Genomic DNA, 7,695 nt, shown 5'->3' on the forward strand with positions numbered 1-7,695 from the left:
CAACATCAAACATTCAATTAATTAAAACATATATTTTGAATGAGAAATGTGATAGTTGGACTGATATGGAGCAAAAAGTAAGAATTTAACATTAAATATTAGCAATTAAAAATTTAGTGCTTATTCATTCGTTAAAATTATGAAGATTCATAAGCAAATAATTAAAGTTGCATAGATCAGTTTATGAAATGTCCCCCTAAGAGATAAGAAGCGTGTATGCTAATTAATTAAAGATTAAGTATATTTAATTAAACTAGTTTTTCGACACGTGTGTTGCACATGTATATCGAGTGAGGTACTATACGTTTTCGTAAAAGAATATCAATATTATTTAAATAAAATTTTAAGTAAATAGTTATGCATGAATAATAAAATATAAAGTTTTATTAAATAATCAATATTGGTGGTGAAAATCAATATGATTAAAAGTATTAGAAGAATTATTGATCAAAATGATATATGCGAGAATATAAATTAAAATTAAAATGTTATGCCAACCCAAGTTGATTGACACAACAGTGATAATAATTTTTCGACAAATACAATTGTAAAAATCAAATTAGTTCATAGTTTGTCTCACCATGTATAAAGAAAGACAACTAATATTTTTTACTTTAATATTTTATTAGTGACTGGACGTTAATTTTCATTGTCTCTTTTTGGTCCTCTTCCTACATATCTTTGCTGATTTATCTTCTCTCAACTGCAATTGCATCAATATTTTCAAGTTCATGTCTTTCATGAGCAATTTTTATTTTTCTTATCTATCTTGACAAGAAAAGTGAACTCTTTGGATGTGTTTGGTATAACGAAAAATGTTTTCCACGGAAAATATTTTTCAAAAAAATATTTTCTTGAAAAACAAGTAGTAATCTTATTCATTTTCTAGTGTTTGATACGCAAATTAAGGAAAATGACTTCTCAAGAGTATTCATAAATAATTTAGATATAATAAACATGAATCCATAAACTTTCAAACTAACAACATTCCGGACCCACAAATTTCATAAACTTTTAAAACCGTGGAATTTCGAACCCGTAAACTTCTAAACACATAAAACTCCGAACTCATAATTTTGGAACTTGTAAAATTTTGAGCCTTTAAACTGATAAATAATAAAATTAAAACTGAAAAATATATTTTAAATTTTTTTTTTCGGGAGAGGGGCGAGGGGGGGGGGGGGGGGGACAGCAAAACGAAAAAAAAATAGAAATTTAAATTACAAAAAAAAAGTAAAAAAAAAAAAATTGTGCGGGGGTAGGGGGGGGGGGGGGGCAGGTGGGGGGGATTGGGGTGGGTAGTGGGTGGTGCAGAAAAATGAAAAACAGAAATTTGAAATTGCAAAAAAAAAATTTGCGGGAGGGGGTAGGGTGGAGAGGTAGTAGGGTGGGTGGTAACGGAAAAACTGAAATTTGAAGAAAAAAAAACAAACCTTTTTTTAGAGAGGGGGTGGGTTGGGTTGGTGAGGGTGGACTATTTTTTAGATAATAATATTTAGCGGTAATAAAAAATACCTTTTACCAACTTTTGTGACAATAACCGCTAAAGGCTTTAGCGACCCCAATATCAACGATTAAACACCAATGGCCGGTAAAAGATATAACGGCTATTATTATTACCGCTAAAGCCAATTTGTATTGCCGCTAAAGGTCTTATATGTTGTGGTGTGTTAGTATTAGTTATTAGTTAGTGGAGCAATTAGTACAGCTAAGCAACAGCTGTAGAAGTTAGTTCGTTAGCTGATTTTATTTTCCTCATTTTGCTTTTGATTCTCGTTTGTATATAGTGGACACTCCACTCACTTTTGATTTTGAGTGAATTGAAAAATCTCCAAATTCTTCGTCTGTCTCTCTCTTCATCTCTTTCTTCGCTCTGACCTCCTATGGCATAGAGATTCAGATTTGTTCATCATCGAAGCTCAATTGAGCTTTGAGCTACTGTTTCATTGAGAATTCTAATATGGTATCAGAACGAGAAGTATGAATCTGGACTCGCCTCTCTGAATCTGTTAGTTCTAATTTCATCAGTCTCGATTTCAACTAGATCGCATACATGCAAGTTCATTTTTCATCAATTTCAAGATATAATTGTGAAGAGGTTATATTATGTTTTTGAATCTGTAATCACTTGAAAATTGTTGTTAGATTTGTAATCGCTAGATTTCAATCCTTAATTGTTTAGAAATTTCGTATTGAACGAGATGACTATTGTCGAAGACGATGATCAATCAACATCGTCTATAGCCGAGTCTCCTAATCAGTCAAGTGTTAATATCAGTAGTCCTTTGTACATGCATCCATCCCATAATCCCTGTTAGTGAATAATAAGCTAGGATTTATCAACGGGGAATGCAAAAGGCCAGATCTTGATTCATCAAAATTTCGATTATGGGAGAGATGCGATGACATGGTCACTTTATGGATTCTGAATTCCTTAGCCAAGGAAATTGTAGATAGTGTTGAGTATGTAGTAGATGCAGCCAAATTGTGGAAAGAATTTGAAGATCGATATGATCAAACAAATGGAACAAAGATGTATCAGGTCCAAAAGGAAATCAATTATATATCCCAATGAGCCCTTGATATCGCTGGTTATTACACAAAGATAAAAAAAACTATGGGAGGAACTCAAAATTTGATTGCCAAATTTCATTGCACTTGTAATTGCATATGTGAAGCTAAGGAAAGCATGCACAAAGCTGAGCAGGATAGGAGGTTGATACAATTTCTCATGGGATTGAATGAGACATACACTGTGGTTCGAGGCAGTATATTGATGATGATTCCTCTTCCTACAATTGCCCAAGACTTTTCTTTACTAATTCAATAGGAAAGGCAGAGAGAAATCAAGCCAAGTGGTCATTTGGCTCTAGAATCATCAGCCTTGAGTGTTGGCACAAACAGAAGACCTAGATCGTTCAAGACAAACTATTCTCCTAGTAACAATCACAACAACATGAACATACCTTTTTGTGATTATTGTAAGAGACCGGGGCACACCAAAGAGAAATGCTATAAGCTTTATGGATACCCTCAAAGTTTCAGTAAGAATCAGATTCCAAATGTAAATCAAAACCAGACCTCCAATTTCAATCAAAATCCTAGGCAAAATTCCAACTACAATCAGAATAATAGGTTCAATATAGGAAATAGAGCAGTGGCTAATGCACATGTAGCAACTACTGACACACAACCTGCTGAGACTGAAAAATATGTTACTCGTGATAATGCTCAAAGTGTGAGTCTCACCCAAGAGGAATACATCCAATTGGTGAATCTACTGCAATAATTTCAATCAGGAGAAGAAAGAGACTGCACAACTAGTGCCAATATTGCACCACGAACAACAAACTTTGCAGGTGTTATAGCTTGTACTTCCTCAATTGATTTGGGTAAACCGTCATGTGAATGTTTCAAAAACAAAGTTGACTCATGGATTATGGATTGAGGGGCATCAAACAAATTGACCTTTAACAAATCCTTATTAACCAACATAATAGCTTTACCCTATCATTTGTTAGTTGTACTTCCAAATGGTTACAAGGTAAAGGTGACATAAATTGGTAGTGTGATGCTCACTCCAAAGATCACTCTATACAAAGTGATGTTTGCTCCCTCCTTTAGATACAATCTAATCTCTATTCATTCATTGGCCTCTCATCTCAATTGTCTTGTTGCTTTTGTTAAACACTATGGTATACTGCATTCCCCTTTAATGAAGAGGCTTCTGGTGATTGGTAGAGTGAGAGATGGGTTGTACATCCTGTGCCCAAGTTGTTTGAAGAGGAACACTACAAGTCCTGCAGTAAAGACTACTCATGCCCTGCCCACTAGTTCTACTTGTTGCACTTGTAACACACATTGTCCCTCACATTTTATTGTAAATAGTGTAGACACCTGATTTTTGACCCTCCCCGAGAATTTTCATATTTTTAGCGTGAATATGTGAAATTGGGTCTAATATAGTCATTTTAACTATTTTACTTTATTTCGTGGCAAAAAGAAAAAATCACAAAAATACATATATAAATTTTAGTTTATGTATTTCTCATAAACTTGAAAAAATACAAAAATTGTACTTTATTTTGGTACTTTATGTAAATTCGAAAATTACAAAAAAATATAATTCTATTAATGTTTTGTAGTCATTTTAATTTTGGAAAAATACAAAAAATATTACTTTATATTTTGTCTTTATTAAAAAACGAAAATTACAAAAAATAGTTTTATTAATATTTTGTAGCTATTTTAAATCTTGAAAAATATTTAAAAAAAAGATATAGTTTTGTTTAAATATTAGTCTTATTTTTGGTAGTTATTTTGCTTGCATAGGACTAGTTAAGCAACGTCGTGTCCTTAATCGGGTCCGAGCAAAAGAATAATATTCGGGTTTAAACTACCCGCTTTTAGGCCTAATTTTCGGACCTAGCCCATAATAAACTGAGTCCACGACACATGGGGAACCCCACCACGCGTGGGGGACACAAGCCTCGAACCCCACCACGCGTGGGGCTCATTTTTCTGGGCAAAACCATTACAAATGCACGAGCAAAACATTTTGAAAGGGGGGGACTTCTGAATTTTTTTGGAAAACATGTACTGTAGACTTTCTTCTTCCTAAAGAGGAAGAAGCAAAACCCTAGAACCCTATAACCGAAGCCCGTCGACCACTGCCCCAAACACCACCCAAACACCACCACCAAACAGACCTCTCCACCTCCAGCCATAACCAGTCGCACCCCCCCCAACGCCTGAAGCACCAGCAACCTGCGTCAACACCTTCCCACCGTGAACCACCATTGTTGCCCGAACCAGTAGCCATATTAACCACTGCCCAAAAACTCCGATAACCACCACTCTTCCACTAAAGACTAGTACGGACTCCTCTACGCCCAGACGACACCAACCCTCTCACGTCCAAACCAACCAGCCCTTCCACCACCCAAAACCACCATAAACAACACCACCGAACGACCTTTCCGTCGCCTCCCCATCGTAACCCCAAAAACCAGTCGCACCACTACTCCCTCACGGCGTCACTACCCCGATGACCACTGTTGTTCGTCGTCCCCATGTCCAGCGACGCCTCCGGCCATTAAACACTGCCCATCGACCCCACAGTCGTCGACCAAACAGTCCGTCAGCTTCGCGCCAAGCAGCCCTGCGGCTGTTTCCCCTATCCTCGCGCCACTAGCTGAACCGGAGTTCATGGAGGTGAGTTGCTCGACCTTGTGTTGAAGTCGAGTTCCAGTCCAAAGTCCAAAAGCTGAGTCGAGGTCCGGTTCGTCAAGTTTGTTCCGAGGTTTCGTCGTTGTTCCTCGTCGAGCGAGGTCAGGTTCGAGTTCCGTAGGAGGCACTGTTTGTCGTCCTGAGTTTGCCGAGTTTCAAAGGTTAGTAAACCTCAAGTATTAGATAAGGAAATGTTACGTTAAATGCTCGAAGATGCAATATAGAAAATCGTATGATAATTCTCTGCTTATGTTTTCACCGTATGCATTTTGTTCATTTTGCGTTGTGTTATTCTTGTTTATTTGATGCCATTTAATTAAGCTGGGTTAGTTGTTCTACGACACAAGTTTGACGTTAATTTGTTCGTGGTCCTTCGCTTAGTTCGTTCGGACAAAATTAGCATTAGTACTTGTTGTTACCACTTCCGAAACACCCATTCACTAGACTCGTTTTATTAAATCTTGACAAGTTATGAGATTTTAGTTGTAAAGAAGCCGTAAGGTTTAATATTGTTAAAGGCGTAAAAATGGCACCCTTTTAAAATATAAAAATAAAAATAAATAATAATAAAAAATAAAAATAAAATGAGACGAGCTTCGCCATATAAAAAATGTACAGATCGCGGAGCCCTCACAAAAAATATGCGTTAAATACTTAGATTGCGGGACGGGCTGTTTTAGCGAATTTACGGCCTTCCCCAAAATAAATGATACGCTAGTCGCTTTAGGCGCGCCTTTAATAATTTAATTTTCCTAAACTCGGGTGCACATTTATGTGACCCAAATCTATATCTCAACGGAATCGAAATGTGTCTCTAATCACGGGTATATTGATTATGGCGTGGCCCGAGATGCATTCTCATGACGTTGTAAATTCCTTTTAATAATAAATGAGACGAGCCTCGACAAACAAAATGTAGAAGCTGCGGGGCCCTCTAAATGTATATATATTAAAAATACTTAGAATTCGGGACATGCCGTTTAGCAAATTTTACGGCCTTCCCCAAAATAACAATACGTTAGTTGCTTTAGGCGCGTCTTAATAATTTATTTTTCTTAATTCGGGTGCACATTTATGTGACCCAAATCCAAATCTCAACCGAGTCGAGATATGTCAATAACCACGGGTGCATTGATGTAACGTGGTTCGAGATATATTTTCACGACGTTGCAATTCTCGTAAAAAATAATAATAAAAGCGGTCAAGAGTTTAAAACTTGCACATAGGTTTAACATGTACAAAATCAGATAATCAAGCCAAATATAACAGTTGAGCGACCGTGCTAGAACCACGGAACTCGGGAATGCCTAACACCTTCTCCCGGGTTAACAGAATTCCTTATCCGGATTTTTGGTACGCAGACCATAATATAGAGTCATTCTTTTCCTCGATTCGGGATTAAAATTGGTGACTTGGGACACCCTAAATCTCCCAAGTGGCGACTCTGAAATAATTAAACCAATCCCGTTTCGATTGTCCTTTAATTGGAAAAAACTCCCTTGCACCCCATCGGGTGCGGAAAAAGGAGGTGTGACAGCTCTGGCGACTCTGCTGGGGATTATAGACCCAGAACCACTGGTTCAGGGTTAGAATTCGAGCTTAGACAAATTTTTATATTCGGTTTTATCTGATTTTTACATGTTGAGCCTAATGTGCTAAATACTGTTTTTACCGCTTTGATATTACTTGAACTGTACATATAAACTGTGCTGAAACCTTTCTCTCCTTACCTCCGGGGAGAAGCTCGCTGGACGAGACTCCCTATTCTGTTAGTGTCAATACCTGAAATAAGAAAGAGGTCGGACAAGTTACAAAGCCGGACGATCTCGCGGGTCCCCGGTACGTTGCCCCCTCCTCGGCTCGAGTTGTCCGCTCGGGTACACAGTCTAGAACGTATACCCAGGTTATAAACCCAGTATGACAAAACCGCTGCTGGAAATTAAACCCAGAACCGCTGGTTCAGGGCTCAAGGATTCGAGCTTAGAATAATTGTTATATTTGGCTTTATTATCTGATATATATTACATGTTTTGACATAACATACTAAATGTTGTCTTTTACCGCTTTGATATTATCTGAACTGTATATAAACTGTGCCGAAACCCTTCTCTTCTTACCTCGGGGGATGTGCTTACTGGTTGAGACTCCCTATTCTGTTAGTGTTATACCCTAAATAAAAGAGGCTCGGAAAATTTCTAAGCCGGCTGGCCTTTTGGTTCCCGGAAAGGAGCTCCTTCCTCAGCTCGAGTTGTCCGCTCGGGTACACTGTCTAGAACACCGACCCAGATTTTGAACATAGAATAACGTGACTTCATGCCGGATCCCTAGTATGAACGTTTATTTGCATCATGTGCATTTGACTTAGGGGACTCAACACAGGGGTTGGGTCCGTCTAGGACAAGCAACCTAAAAATAATAGACCATCTTTCGACATCTTATGTGCTACATGTTGTATTTAGTCAAGGG

Source organism: Nicotiana sylvestris, chromosome 3, assembly GCF_000393655.2.
Source record: "Nicotiana sylvestris chromosome 3, ASM39365v2, whole genome shotgun sequence".
In the NCBI taxonomy this organism is placed as follows: Eukaryota; Viridiplantae; Streptophyta; class Magnoliopsida; order Solanales; family Solanaceae; genus Nicotiana; species Nicotiana sylvestris.